Source organism: Salmo salar, unplaced genomic scaffold (assembly GCF_905237065.1).
Source record: "Salmo salar unplaced genomic scaffold, Ssal_v3.1, whole genome shotgun sequence".
Lineage (NCBI taxonomy): Eukaryota > Metazoa > Chordata > Actinopteri > Salmoniformes > Salmonidae > Salmo > Salmo salar.
This window is the reverse complement of record NW_025549666.1, coordinates 384,614-405,000: the sequence shown is the minus strand read 5'-3', so window position 1 is coordinate 405,000 and position 20,387 is coordinate 384,614. Positions and strand designations below refer to the sequence as shown.

The 20,387-nt window shown below is 44.5% G+C and overlaps 1 pseudogene across 1 annotated transcript in view; it reads right to left on the bottom strand.

Annotated features, from left to right (window-relative positions):
• LOC106560291 (growth hormone-inducible transmembrane protein-like) overlaps positions 1–20,387 on the bottom strand; it is a 79,229-nt pseudogene that overhangs the window by 52,126 nt on the left and 6,716 nt on the right. The window contains exons 3-4 of the transcript XR_006767508.1: positions 14,912–15,013; positions 14,578–14,689 (exon numbers count right to left, since the gene is read on the bottom strand). The product of XR_006767508.1 is annotated as a growth hormone-inducible transmembrane protein-like (transcript). The remainder of the gene's footprint in view (positions 1–14,577; positions 14,690–14,911; positions 15,014–20,387) is intronic.

The following is a 20,387-nucleotide window of genomic DNA, read 5'->3' as shown; positions in this document are numbered from 1 at the left end:
ACCAGTACAACACACACACACACACCACCATGGGATAATACCAGTACAACACACACACACACCACCATGGGATAATACCAGCACAACACACACACACACACACACTACCATGGGATAATACCAGTACAACACACACACACACTACCATGGGAAATACCAGTACAACACACACACCTACCATGGAAAACCAACAACACACACACACTACCAGGGAAATACCAGTACAACACACACACACACACACACCACCATGGGATAATACCAGCACAACACACACACACACACCATGGATAACACCAGACAACACACACACACACCACCATGGGATAATACCAGTACAACACACACACACACACACTACCATGGGATAACACCAGACAACACACACACACACACACACACACCACCATGGGATAATACCAGTACAACACACACACACACACACCACACCATGGGATAATACCAGTACAACACACACACACACACACACCAGGGATAAAAACAACACACACACACACCACCATGGGATAAACCAACAACACACACACACTACCATGGGATAATACCAGTACAACACCCCCCACACACACACCTACCATGGGAAAACCAGCACAACACACACACCACCCACCATGGGATAAACCAGTACAACACACACACACACAACCATGGGATAATACCATACAACACACACACACACTACCATGGGATAATACCAGCACAACACACACACACCACCATGGGATAATACCAGTACAACACACACACACACACACTACCATGGGATAATACCAGTACAACACACACACACACTACCATGGGATAATACCAGTACACACACACACACACACACACACACTACCATGGGATAATACCAGCACAACACACCACACACACACACCAGGGATAATACCAGGACAACACACACACACACCTACCAGGGATAATACCAGTACAACACACACACACACTACCATGGGAAACACCAGTACAACACACACACACACACACACCTACCATGGGATAATACCAGCACAACACACACACACACCACCATGGGATAATACCAGTACAACACACACACACACACACACACACACACACCCCACACACACACACACTACCATGGGATAATACCAGCACAACACACACACACTACCATGGGATAATACCAGTACAAACACACACACACTACCATGGGATAATACCAGTCAACACACACACACCATGGGATAATACCAGCACAACACACACACACACACACTACCATGGGATAATCCAGTACAACACACACCACCCTACCATGGGATAATACCAGTACAACACACACACACACACACCACCATGGGATAATACCAGTACAACACACACACACACTACCATGGGATAATACCAGTACAACACACACACACAACCCACACACAACCATGGGAAATACCAGTACAACACACACACACACACACACACACACACACACACACACACCATGGGATAATACCAGTACAACACACACACACACACCACCATGGGAAAACCAGTACAACACACACACACACAAGGGATAAACCAGTACAACACACACACACACACTACCATGGGATAATACCAGCACAACACACACACACACACACACTACCATGGGATAATACCAGTACAACACACACACACACACACTACCATGGGATAATACCAGTACAACACCCAACAACACACACACTACCATGGGATAATACCAGTACAACACACACACACACACTACCATGGGATAATACCAGTACAACACACACACACCACCATGGGATAAACCAGTACAACACACACACCACAACCAAGGGATAAACCAGTACACACACACACACTACCATGGGAAATACCAGTACAACACACACACACACACTACCATGGGATAATACCAGCACAACACACACACACCCATGGGATAATACCAGTACAACACACACACACACCAGGGAAACACCAGTACACACACACACACACACACTACCATGGATAATACCAACAACACACACACACACACACCCTACCATGGGATAATACCAGTACAACACACACACACCACACCATGGGATAATACCATACAACACACACACACACACTACCATGGGATAATACCAACAACACACACACCTACCATGGGATAATACCAGTACAACACACACACTACCATGGGATAATACCAGTACACACACACACACACACTACCATGGGATAATACCAGTACAACACACACACACACACACCACCATGGGATAATACCAGCACAACACACACACACACACACTACCATGGGATAAACCAGTACAACACACACACACACTACCATGGGATAATACAGACAACACACACCCTACCATGGGATAATACCAGTACAACACACAACCACACACACAGGGAAATACCAACAACCCCACCACACTACCAGGGATAATACCAGTACAACACACACACACACCACCATGGGATAATACCAGTACAACACACACACACACACACACACACCATGGGATAAACCAGTACAACACACACACACACACACACACACACACACTACCACGGGATAATACCAGTACAACACACACACACACACTACCATGGATAATACCAGTACAACACACACACACACACACCATGGGATAACCAGTACACCCACACACACACACACACTACCATGGATAATACCAGTACAACACACACACACACACACCAGGGATAATACCAACACACCACACACACACACACACACACCACCACCATGGGATAATACCAGTACAACACACACACACACCTACCATGGGAAACCAACACACACACACACACACTACCATGGGATAATACCAGCACAACACACACACACACACACACACACACACACACACACACACACACTACCATGGGATAACACCAGTACAAACACACACACACTACCATGGGATAATACCATACAACACACACACCACCACTACCAGGATAATACCAGTACAACCCCACACACACACTACCATGGGATAATACCAGTACAACACACACACACACTACCATGGGATAACCAGCACAACACACACACACACACACACACACACACACTACCATGGATAATACCAGTACAACACACACACACACACTACCATGGGATAATACCAGTACAACACACACACACACACTACCATGGGATAACACCAGTACAACACACACACACACACCAGGGATAATACCAGCACAACACACACACACACACACCAGGGAAAACCAGACAACACCACACACACACCATGGGATAACACCAGTACAACACACACACACACTACCATGGGATAATACCAGTACAACACACACACACACACACCACCATGGGATAATACCAGACAACACACACACACACACACACTACCATGGGATAATACCAGTACAACACACACACACACACACACTACCATGGGATAATACCAGTACAACACACACACACACACACCACCATGGGATAAACCAGACAACACACACACACACACACTACCATGGGATAATACCAGTACAACACACACACACACACACACACACCATGGGATAATACCAGTACAACACACACACACACACCAACACACCATGGGATAAACCATACACCACACACACACACACACACTACCATGGGATAATACCAGTACAACACACACACACACACACCACCACCATGGGATAATACCAGCACAACACACACACACACACTACCATGGATAATACCAGCACAACACACACACACACACTACCATGGGATAATACCAGTACAACACACACACACACACTACCAAGGATAATACCAGACAACACACACACACTACCATGGGATAATACCAGCACAACACACACACACACTACCATGGGATAATACCAGACAACACACACACACACCACCATGGGATAAACCAGTACACACACACACACACACACACACACCATGGGATAATACCAGCACAACACCACACACACACCACCATGGGAAAACCAGTACAACACACACACACACACACCAGGGATAATACCAGACACACACACACACACACACACACACACCATGGGATAATACCAGCACAACACACACACACACACACACACACAACCATGGGATAATACCAGACACACACACACACACACACACACACCAGGGAAATACCATACAACACACACACACACACACACCATGGGATAATACCAGTACAACACACACACACACACACTACCAAGGGATAATACCAGTACAACACACACACACACTACCATGGGATAAACCAGCACAACACACACACACACACTACCATGGGATAATACCAGTACAACCCCACACACACCTACCATGGGATAATACCAGTACAACACACACACACACACACACACCAACACACACACACACACACACACTACCATGGGATAATACCAGTACAACACACACACACCACCATGGGATAATACCAGACACACACACACACACACTACCATGGGATAATACCAGTACAACACACACACACACACACACACCATGGGAAATACCAGACAACACACACACACACACACACACACACACACACACACACACACACACACACACACACACACCACCATGGGATAAACCAGACAACACACACACCCAAAACCAACACACACACACACTACCATGGATAATACCAGACAACCCACACACACACCACACCATGGGATAATACCAGACAAACACACACACACACTACCATGGGATAACACCAGTACAACACACACACACACTACCATGGAAATACCAGACACACACACACACACACTACCATGGGATAATACCAGTACAACACACACACACACTACCATGGGATAATACCAGACAACACACACACACACACACACCAGGGAAAACCAGACAACACACACACACACACACACACCACCAGGGAATACCAGCACAACACACACACACACACCAGGAAAACCAACAACACACACACACACACTACCAGGGGATAATACCAGCACAACACACACACACACACACACCATGGGATAATACCAGTACAACACACACACACACACTACCATGGGATAAACCAGACAAACACACCACACACACCATGGGATAATACCAGACAACACCACACACACACACACACACACACACCTACCAGGATAATACCAGTACAACACACACACACATACCATGGATAATACCATACAACACACACACACTACCAGGGATAATACCAGCACAACACACACACACACCACACACACCATGGGATAATACCAGTACAACACACACACACACTACCATGGGATAATACCAGTACAACACACACACACACTACCATGGGATAATACCAGCACAACACACACACACTACCATGGATAAACCAACACACACCACACACACACACACACACACACTACCATGGGATAATACCAGCACAACACACACACACACTACCAGGAAATACCAGCACAACACACACACACACTACCATGGGATAATACCAACACCCACACACACACACACACTACCATGGGATAATACCAGTACAACACACACACACTACCAGGGATAAACCAGTACAACACACACACACTACCAGGGATAATACCAGTACAACACACACACACACCAGGGAAATACCAACAACACACACACACACTACCATGGGATAATACCAGTACAACACACACACACACACACACACACACCAGGGAAATACCAGTACAACACACACACACACACACTACCATGGGATAATACCAGTACAACACACACACACACACCATGGGATAACACCAGCACAACACACACACACACACACACTACCATGGGATAAACCAGTACAACACACACACACACACACACACTACCATGGGATAATACCAGTACAACACACACACACACACACACACACACCATGGGATAACACCAGTACAACACACACACACACACACACACACTACCATGGGATAATACCAGACAACACACACACACACACACTACCATGGGATAATACCAGTACAACACACACACACACACTACCATGGGATAATACCAGCACAACACACACACACACACACACACTACCAAGGGATAATACCAGACAACACACACACACACTACCATGGGATAACACCAGTACAACACACACACACACACACTACCATGGGATAATACCAGTACAACACACACACACTACCATGGGATAATACCAGACAACACACACACACACACACACTACCATGGGATAATACCAGTACAACACACACACACACTACCATGGGAAATACCAGACAACACACACACACACACACACCATGGGAAAACCAACAACACACACACACACTACCATGGGATAATACCAGCACAACACACACACACACACACACACCAAGGGAAATACCAGCACAACACACACACACCACACACACACACACACTACCATGGGATAATACCAGTACAACACACACACACACCACCATGGGATAATACCAGTACAACACACACACACACACCTACCATGGGATAATACCAGTACAACACACACACACACCACCATGGGATAATACCAGTACAACACACACACACACTACCATGGGATAATACCAGTACAACACACACACACACACACACCATGGGAAAACCAGACAACACACACACACACACACACACCACCAAGGGATAATACCAGTACAACACACACACACACACACACACACCACCATGGGATAATACCAGACAACACACACACACACACACACCATGGGAAATACCAGTACAACACACACACACACTACCATGGGATAAACCAGCACAACACACACACACACACCAAGGGATAATACCAGTACAACACACACACACACACACACACACACACCATGGGATAATACCAGTACAACACACACCACACATACCATGGGATAATACCAGACAACACACACACACACACTACCATGGGATAATACCAGTACAACACACACACCCTACCAGGAAAACCAGCACAACACACACACACTACCATGGGATAATACCAGCACAACACACACACACACACACACTACCATGGGATAAACCAGCACAACACACACACACACACCATGGGATAATACCAGTACAACACACACACACACACACACACACACCATGGGATAAACCAGTACAACACACACACACCACCACCAGGGGATAATACCACAACACACACACACACACACTACCATGGGATAATACCAGTACAACACACACACACACTACCATGGGATAATACCAGACAACACACACACACACACACACACTACCATGGGATAAACCAGACAACACACACACACACACTACCATGGGATAATACCAGACAACACACACACACACACACACACACCACACACACACACACACACACACTACCATGGGATAATACCAGCACAACACACACACACATACCATGGGATAATACCAGACAACACACACACACACCATGGATAACACCAGTACAACACACACACACTACCACGGGATAATACCAGTACAACACACACACACACACACACTACCATGGGATAATACCAGTACAACACACACACACACACACACACCAGGAAAACCAGACACACACACACACACACACTACCATGGGATAAACCAGCACAACACACACACACACACTACCATGGGATAATACCAGTACAACACACACACACACACACACACACACACTACCATGGGATAATACCAGACAACACACACACACCACAACACACACACACACACACCATGGGATAATACCATACAACACACACACACACACCCTGGGAAAACCAACAACACACACACACACACACACAGGGAAAACAACAACACACACCACACACTACCATGGGATAATACCAGTACAACACACACACACACACACCCACCATGGGATAATACCAACAACACACACACACACACACCAGGGAAATACCAGACAACACACACACACACACACACACACACTACCATGGGATAATACCAGTACACACACACACACACACACACTACCAAGGATAATACCAGACAACACACACACACACTACCATGGGATAATACCAGTACAACACACACACACACCAGGGAAAACCAGACAACACACACACACCAGGAAAACCAACAACACACACACACACACACTACCATGGGATAATACCAGTACAACACACACACACCAACCATGGATACATACCACACAACACACACACTACCAAGGGAAATACCAGTACAACACACACACACACACACTACCATGGGATAATACCAGTACAACACACACACACACACACACTACCAGGGATAATACCAGTACAACACACACACACACACACACACTACCATGGGATAATACCAGCAACACACACACACACACACACCATGGGATAAACCAGCACAACACACACACACACCAGATAATACCAACAACACACACACACATACACACACACACACACACACCAGGGAAATACCAGTACAACACACACACACACACACACACTACCATGGGATAATACCAGTACAACACACACACACACACTACCATGGGATAATACCAGCACAACACACACACACACCTACCATGGGATAATACCAGTACAACACACACACACACACTACCATGGGAAACCACAACACACACACACACACACACACACACACACTACCATGGGATAAACCAGTACAACACACACACACACACACACTACCATGGGATAATACCAGTACAACACACACACACACCTACCATGGGATAATACCAGTACAAACACACACCCCCGGAAAAACACACCACCACACACACACACACTACCATGGGATAATACCAGTACAACACACACACACACACACACCAGGAAACCAACACACACACACACACACCTACCATGGGATAATACCAGTACAACACACACACACACACACACACCACCATGGGATAATACCAGTACAACACACACACACACTACCATGGGATAATACCAGTACAACCCCCACCACAACACACACCATGGGATAATACCAGACAACACACACACACACCATGGATAATACCAGTACAACACACACACACACACACACCATGGGATAATACCAGTACAACACACACACACACACAACCCCACCCCCAAGGGATAATACCAGACAACACACACACACACTACCATGGGATAAACCAACAACACACACACACACACACACACACATGATAACCAGACAACACACACACACACACACTACCATGGGATAATACCAGTACAACACACACACACACTACCATGGGATAATCCAACAACACACCACACACACCCACACACACCATGAAAACCCAACACACACACACACACTACCATGGGAAACACCAGCACAACACACACACACACCACCATGGGATAATACCAGTACAACACACACACACACTACCATGGGATAATACCAGTACAACACACACACACACACTACCAAGGGATAATACCAGTACAACCACACACACTACCATGGGAAAACCAGTACAACACACCACACACACACCACCATGGGATAACACCAGACAACACACACACACACACCACCATGGGATAATACCAGTACAACACACACACACACACACACACCATGGGATAACACCAGACAACACACACACACACACACACTACCATGGGATAATACCAGCACAACACACACACACACACTACCATGGGATAACACCAGTACAACACACACACACACACACTACCATGGGATAATACCAGTACAACACACACACACACACTACCATGGGAAATACCAGTACAACACACACACACACCCACCACACCACGGATAATACCAACACACACACACACACACACCCACCATGGGATAATACCAGTACAACACACACACACACACACACACACTACCGGGATAATACCAGTACAACACACACACACACACCAAGGGAAATACCAGACAACACACACACACACTACCATGGGAAATACCAGTACAACACACACACACACACCCAGGCCAGACAACACACACACACACACCATGGGAAAACCAGACAACACACACCAAACCCACACACACACCACCATGATAACCAGCACAACACACACCACACACACACCATGGGATAACACCAACACACACACACACCCCATGGGATAATACCAGACAACACACACACACACACCTACCATGGGATAATACCAGTACAACACACACACACACACACACCTACCATGGGATAATACCAGTACAACACACACACACACACACCCTACCATGGGATAATACCAGTACAACACACACACACACACCTACCATGGGATAATACCAGTACAACACACACACACACTACCATGGGATAATACCAGTACACACACACACACACACACTACCATGGGATAATACCAGTACAACACACACACACTATGGGATTACCATACAACACACACACACTACCAGGGATAATACCAGTACAACACACACACACACTACCATGGGATAATACCACAACACCACCCAACACACACACACACACACCACTACCATGGGATAATACCAGTCAACACACACACACCACACAACACACACACACACTACCAGGGATAATACCAGACAACACACACACACACACACACACCACCATGGGATAACACCAGTACAACACACACACACACCCACACACCACAACCCACAACACACACACACACACACACACACTACCATGGGATAATACGACAACACACACACCCGGATAAACCAGTACAACACACACACACACAACACTACCAGGGATAAACCAGTACAACCCCTACCATGATAATACCAGTCAACCCCCCACCACACTACCATGGGATAATACCAGTACAACACCACACACACACCGGGATAATACCAGTACAACACACACACACTACCATGGGATAATACCAGTACAACCACACCACCTATGGGATAATACCAGTACAACACACACACACACACACACACAAAACCAGACACACACACACACACACTACCTGGATAATACCATACAACACACACACACACACACACACACACACACATATAATCCATACAACACACACACACACACACACACACACACACACACTACCATGGGATAATACCAGTACAACACACACACACTACCATGGATAATACCAGTACACACACACACACACACACACACACCAGGGATAATACCAGTACAACACACACACACACTACCAGGGATAATACCAGTACAACACACACACACACCTACCATGGGATAATACCAGTACAACACACACACACTACCATGGGATAATCCAGTACAACACACACACTACCATGGGATAATACCAGTACACACACACACCTACCATGGGAAATACCAGTACAACACACACACACACACTACCATGGGATAATACCAGTACACACACACACACACTACCATGGGATAATACCAGTACAACACACACACACACACACACCCACTTGGGATAATACCAGTACAACACACACACACACACACACCATGGATAATACCAGTACAACACACACACACACTACCAGGATACTACCAGTACACACACACACACACACACTACCATGGGATAATACCAGTACAACACACACACACACACACACACACACACACACACACACCATGGGATAATACCAGTACAACACACACACACACACACTACCATGGGATAATACCAGTACAACACACACACACTACCATGGGATAATACCATACAACACACACACACACACACTACCATGGGATAATACCAGTACAACACACACACACACACCTACCATGGGATAATACCAGTCAACACACACACACACACACTACCATGGGATTACAGTACACACACACACACACACACCATGGATAATACCAGACAACACACACACACACCGGATAACACCAGACAACACACACACACACACACACACACTACCATGGGATAATACCAGTACAACACACACACACACCACGCACACATACACACACACACACACACACACACCAGGGATAATACCAGTACAACACACACACACACACACACACTACCATGGGAAAATACCAGTACAACACACACACACACACACACACACACACACCACACCATGGGATAATACCAGTACAACACACACACACACACAATGGGATAATACCAGTACAACACACACACACACACACACACACACACACACTACCATGGGATAATACCAGTACAACACACACACACACACACACACTATGGGATAACCAGTACAACACACACACACCCACTGGTATACCAACACACACACACACACACCATGGGATAATACCAGTACAACACACACACACACACACACACATACCATACACACACACACACACTACCATGGGATAATACCAGTACAACACACACACACACACTACCATGGGATAATACCAGTACAACACACACACACACTACCATGGGATAATACCAGTACAACACACACACACACACATACCATGGGATAATACCAGTACAACACACACACACACACACTACCATGGGATAATACCAGTACAACACACACACACACACACACTACCATGGGATAATACCAGTACAACACACACACACACACCAATACCACAACACACACACACACACACACACACCATGGGATAATACCAGTACAACACACACACACACTACACATGATAATACCAGTACAACACACACACACACACAACCATGGATAATACCAGTACACACACACACACACACTACCATGGGATAATACCAGTACAACACACACACACACACACATACCATAGGAATACCAAGTACAACACACACACACACTACTAGGGATAATACCAGTACAACACACACACACATACCATGGGATAATACCAGTACAACACACACACACACACACACACACACACACACACACACACACTACCATGGATAATACCAGTACAACACACACACACACACTACCATGGGATAATACCAGTACAACACACACACACACACTACAATAATACCAAACAACACACACACACACACCACCATGGGATAATACCAGTACAACACACACACACACTACCATGGGATAATACCAGCACAACACACACACACACTACCTTGGGATAATACCAGTACAACACACACACACAAACCATGGGACAATACCAGTACAACACACACACACACACCATGGGACAATACCAGTACAACACACACACACACACACACCACACACACACACACACACACCCACAACACCACACACACACACACACACACACACACACCACACACACACCACACACACACACACACACACACTCACCATGGGATAATACCAGTACAACACACACACACACACACAACCATGGGATAATACAGTACAACACACACACACACACACTACCAGGGATAATACCAGTACAACACACACACACACACACACTACCATGGATAATACCAGTACACACACACACACACACACACTACCATGGATAATACCAGTACAACACACACACACACCTACCATGGGATAATACCAGTACAACACACACACACACTACCATGGGATAATACCAGTACAACACACACACACACACCCCATGGGATAATACCAGTACAACACACACACACACACACTACCATGGGATAATACCAGTACAACACACACACACACACACACACACACTACCATGGGATAATACCAGTACAACACACACACACACTACCATGGGATAATACCAGTACAACACACACACACACTACCATGGGATAATACCAGTACAACACACACACACACACACACTAGATAATACCAGTACAACACACACACACACACACTACCATGGGATAATACCAGTACAACACACACACACACTACCATGGGATAATACCAGTACAAACACACACACACACACACACACACTACCATGGGATAATACCAGTACAACACACACACACACCCTACCATGGGATAATACCAGTACAACACACACACACACACACAACAACCATGGGATAATACCAGTACAACACACACACACACACACAGACACTACCATGGGATAATACCAGTACAACACACACACACACACTACCATGGATAATACCAGTACAACACACACACACACACACAACCATGGGATAATACCAGTACAACACACACACACACAGGCACTACCATGGGATAATACCAGTACAACACACACACACTACACCAACATAATACACCACACACACACACACACACACACACACACACAACCATGGGACAATACACACCCTACCATGGGACAATACACACCCTACCATGGGACAATACACACCCTACCATGGGACAATACACACCCTACCATGGGACAATACACACCCTACCATGGGATAATACACACCCTACCATGGGACAATACACACCCTACCATGGGACAATACACACCCTACCATGGGACAATACACACACTACCATGGATAATACCAGTTACAACACACACTACCAATGGAAGCATCAGCACTTACACTGCCCTCTCGATGGCACCGATCTCATTGGACATGCCTAGTCCGTAGTAGCACAGAGCTCCCAGGCCTACAGCAGCCCCTCCAGCCAGGAACATCCTGCCCATGTTATCCACTGTAAGGGAATAAATAGCACATTTACACCAATTAAAACCTGGTGCTGATCGGCACATGTTAAAGGTACTGACTTCATGATGTAACTGTGAGGGGTGTGAGATAGCTGAAATAAACACAGGCCTATGTTTACATGACAGGTCCATCCTGCCCCCCCAGCAAGCAGACGTTTGTGTTGTGAGGTGACATTTTTTAAAGTGGTTTAGTAAGTCAATATATTCACTTCTGATGGCAGTATCAGTTGCTGGCTGGAAAGCTGCCTGTTGGAGCTGGTCCTTGGCTGTTTTCCCAGATGGAAACCAAATCTGGATTTGGTGGAATAGCCCCTGATGAAAGAGGAAAATAAAGCTTAAATATTTCCCAGAATCAGTTATTATTACGGCATGTTGACCTACAATTGAAGACATACAAATTGTGCACAGGTAGTGTCTTTCAAAGAAAAATGAGTCGATGTCCGTAGCCCCGCAGAAATGTTATTAGCATAATAAATAAATAATAATTGCCATAAAAATCTGTTTATCCATGTATGAAGTTGTTATTCAATGTGTTTCTATGGGCTAATAGCAGTAAGGCTAAATTCAATGTTGTGTGTGTGTATATATATATACATACATACATACATACATTATATATATATATAATGTATATATACACACACACACACACACATATACACACACACACACACACACACATATATATATATACATACAACATCTACAGAATTTTCCTTCAAGATGCCATCTATTTTGTGAAGTGCACCAAACCCTCCTGCAGCAAAGCACCCCCACAACATGATGCTGCCACCCTGTGCTTCACGGTTGGGATGGTGTTCTTCAGCCTGCAAGACTCCCCCTTAATCCTCCAAACATAACGATGGTCATTATGGCCAAACAGTTCTATTTTTGTTTCATCAGACCAGAGAACATTTCTCCAAAAAGTACAATCTTTGTCCCCATGTGCAGCTGCAAACTGTAGTTTGGCTTTTTTATGGCGGTTTTGGAGCAGTGGCTTCTTCCTTTCTGAGCGGCCTTTCAGGTTATGTCAATATAGGACTCGTTTTACTGTGGAAATAGATACTTTTGTACCCGTTTCCTCCAGCACCTTCACAAGGTCCTTTGCTGTTGTTCTGGGATTGATTTGCAATTTTCGCACCAAAGTATCGTTCATCTCTAGGAGACAGAACACGTCTCCTTCCTGAGCGGTATGATGGCTGCGTGGTCCCATGGTGTTTATAATTACACACTATTGTTTGTACAGATGAACGTGGTACTTTCAGGCATTTGGAAATTGCTCCCAAGGATGAACCAGACTTTGAGGTCTACATTTTTCTGAGGTCTTGGCTGATTTCTTTTGATTTTCTCATGATGTCAAGCAAAGAGCCACTGAGTTTGAAGGCAGCCTTGAAATACATCTACAGGTACCTCTCCGTTTGGCTCAAATGATGTTAATTAGCCTATCAGAAGGTTCCCAAAGCCATAACATCATTTTCTGGAATTATCAAGCTGTTTAAAGGCACAGTCAACTTAGTGTATGTAAACTTCTGACCCACTGGAATTGTGATACAGTGAATTATAAGTTAAATAATCTGTCTGTTAACAAGTGTTGGAAAAATGACTTGTGTCATGCACAAAGTAGATGTTGACTTGCCAAAACTATAGTTTGTTAACAAGAAATTTGTGGAGTGGTTGAAAACGAAAGTGTTGATGACTCCAACCTAAGTATGTAAACTTCCGACTTCAACTGTATGTGCAATGACGACGTCGTCCCCAGTGACTGAACAGCAGCTTGCGAAAGTATTCACCCCCTTGGCATTTTTCCTATTTTGTTGCCTTACAACATGGAATGAAAATGGATTTTTGGTTTGTACCATTTGATTTACACAACATGCCTACCACTTTGAAGATGCAAAGTATTTATTGTGAAACAAACAAGAAATAAGACAAAAAACAGAACTTGAGCGTGGCATAACTATTCACCTCCTCCAAAGTCAATACTTTGTAGAGCCACCTTTTTGCAGCAAATACAGCTCCAAGTCTCTTGGGGTATGTCTCTATTAGCTTGGCACATCTATCCACTGGGATTTTGGCCAATTCTTCAAGGCAAACCTGCTCCAGCTCCTTCAAGTTGGATGGGTTCCGCTTCTGATGTGCAGCAATCTTTAACCTGTTAGGGCTAGGGGGGCAGCATTTGCCCGCCTGGATAAAAAAAAAAATGTACCCGATTTAATCTGGTTACTAATCCTACCCAGTAACTAGAATATGCATATACTTATTATATATGGATAGAAAACACTCTAAAGTTTCTAAAACTGTTTGAATGGTGTCTGTGAGTATAACAGAACTCATTTGGCAGGCAAAACCCTGAGACATTTTCTGACAGGAAGTGGATACCTGATGTGTTGTATTACCTTTAAACCTATCCCATTGAAAAACACAGGGGGGCTGAGGAATATTTTGGCACTTCCTATTGTTTCCACTAGATGTCACCAGCCTTTACAAAGTGTTTTGAGTCTTCTGGAGGGAGATCTGACCGAACAAGAGCCATGGAACGATGATGTCCCATTAGACACCTGGTGCGCGAGTTCATGTTGGGTACCCTCGCTCCAACACGTTATAAAAAGAGTATGCATTCGTCCACCTTGAATATTATTCATGTTCTGGTTAAAAAAGGCCCTAATGATTTATGCTATACAACGTTTGACATGTTTGAACGAACGAAATATATTTTTCCCCTCGCTCATGACGAAAGTCCGGTGGCTTAGATCATGAGCCTAACAAGAAGGGGAGATTATTGGACATAAATGATGAGCTTTTTTGAACAAAACTACATTCGTTATGGACCTGTGATACCTGGAAGTGACATCTGATGAAGAGAATCAAAGGTAATGGATTATTTACATAGTATTTTCGATTTTAGATCTCCCAACATGACGTCTAGTCTGTATCGCAACGCGTATTTTTCTGGGCGCAGTGCTCAGATTATTGCAAAGTGTGATTTCCCAGTAAGGTTATTTTTAAATCTGGCAAGTTGATTGCGTTCAAGAGATGTAAATCTATAATTCTTTAAATGACAATATAATATTTTACCAATGTTTTCTAATTTTAATTATTTAATTTGTGACGCTGACTTGACTGCCGGGTTATTGGAGGGAAACGATTTCCTCAACATCAATGCCATAGTAAAACGCTGTTTTTGGATATAAATATGAACTTGATAGAACTAAAAATGCATGCATTGTCCAACATAATGTCCTAGGAGTGTCATCTGATGGAGATTGTAAAGGTTAGTGCATCATTTTAGATGGTTTTATGGTTTTGGTGACCCTGTCTTTGACTTGACAAAACATTACACACAACTCTCTTGTAAATGTACTGTCCTAACATACTCTTAAATTTAAACTTAGCGTAAAACCTTTTTGAAATCGTAGGAAACGTTGGTTAGATTAAGGAAGGATGTTTATCTTTCAAAGGGTGTAAAATAGTTGTATGTTTGAAAAATTTGAATTTTGACATTTGATTTGGATTCAAATTTGCCGCTCTTGAAATGCACCTGCTGTTGATGGAGGCACCACGGGTGGCCGCTAGCGTCCCACCCTAGCCCATAGAGGTTAAGTCATACCATAGATTCTCAAATGGATTGAGGTCTGGGCTTTGACTAGGCTATCTCCAATACATTTAAAATGTTTCCAAACGACGTGAGTGTTGCTTTTAGCAGCATGCTTTTAGGGGTTATTGTCCTTGCTGGAGTGAACTTCCGCCCCAGTCTCTAAATCTCTTGAAGACAAACAGGTTTCCTCAAGAATTTCCCTGTATTTAGAGCCATCCATCATTCCTTCCAATTCAGACCAGTTTCCCAGTCCCTGCAGATGAAAAACATCCCCGCGAAAGCATTATGCTGCCACCGCCCATGCTTCACTGTGGGGATGGAAAGTTCTGGTGGGATGAGAGGTGTTGGGTTTGCGCCAGACATGCGCTTCCTTTGATGGCCAAAGAAAATCTATTTTAGTCTCTTATATCTGACCAGAGTACTCTTCTTCCATATTTTTGTGAGAGTTCTCCGCACATGCCTTTTGGCAAACACCAAACATGTTTGGTTATTTTTTTATGGACACACTCTTCCATAAAGCCCAGGCTCTGTGGAGTGTACTGTATTTAAAAGTGCTCCTATGGACAGACACGCCCGATCTCTGCTGTGGAGTTTCTTGGCAGTTCCTTCAGGGTTATTTTTTGGTCTCTTTTGCTTGCCTCCCTGATTAATGCCCCCTCCCTTTGCCTGGTCATCTCGGGAGTATTGGTGGATGGCCCTCTCTTGGTAGGTTTTGTGGTGCCCTGGTCTTTCCATTTTTTTAACAATGGATTTAATGGTGCCCTGTGGGATGTTCAAAGTTTAGGATATTTTTTGTAACCAGCCCTGATCTGTGCTTCTCCACAACTTTGTCCCCTGACCTGTTTGGAGAGCTCCTTGGTCTTCATAATCTTGCTTGCTTGGTGGTTCCCCTTGCATGGTGGTGTTGCAGACTCTGGGGCCTTTCAGAACAGGTGTATATTTATTGAGATCATGTGACAGATAATCTGACACTTAAAGTCCACCTGTATGCAATCTTAACTAATTATGTGACTTTTCCAGCAATTGCACCTTTGCACCAGATCTTATTTAGGGGCTTTACATAAAAGGGGGTGAATAAGCATATACATGCACCACTACTCTTCGCTTATTGACTTTTTTACTTTTTTTTAAAACAAGGTCTTTTTTTTTCACTTCACCCAATTTGACTATTTTTGTGTATGTTCATTACATGAAATCCATATTGAAATGAATTTAAAATGAATTTAAAACTGCTTGTAGTGCAAAAGAAATAGGAAAAACGCCAAAGGGGGTAAGTACTTTTGCAAGGCACTGTGCGACATTATTCAATAGCAGCCATGGATCACAGGCTACAGCTGTAATCCATGGCTGCTATCTGGGGGAGAGATTAATGCTTGTAACAAATTCCAGTACAAATCCTCCCGACGAGCCATCAAACAGGCAAAGCTTCAACACAGGACTAAGATCAATCCTACTACGCCTGCTCTGATGTTCGCCGGATGTAGCAGGGTTGGCAATCATCATGGGCAAAACCATGTTGAGAGCGCTCATTGACGTTTCACTGGACAAGCTAAAACCTTCTATGCTTGCTTTAATGTTAGCAACACTGAATCATGCATGAGAGTACAAGCTGTTCCGATGTGATCATGCCTACTTAGCTGATGTGTGATCTTTAAACAGGTTAACATTCAGATTACCAGACCATACTCAGAGCAAGCACTGACCAGCCAGCAAGCGTCTTCTTCACCTGGGACATTTCCTTTCAACCTCTCCCTGACCCAGTCTGTAATACCAACATGTTTCAAGCAGACCACCATAGTCCCTGTGCCCCTAAACGCCCAAGGTAACCTGTCTAAATGACTATCATCCCAGCCATGAAAATGCTTTGTGCTAGCTTATTATGGCTCACATCAACACCATCATCCCGACCCACTTTAATTCTGCATACCACCCCAACAAACTCCACAGCTAACACAATCTCTATCGCACTTCACACTGCCCTCTCCCACCTGGACAAAAATAACACATGTGAGAACTGACTACAGCCGAGCTTTCAACACTATAAAAAATTTCCCATGCCCATGACTAAACGGTGACACACTGACTCTAAA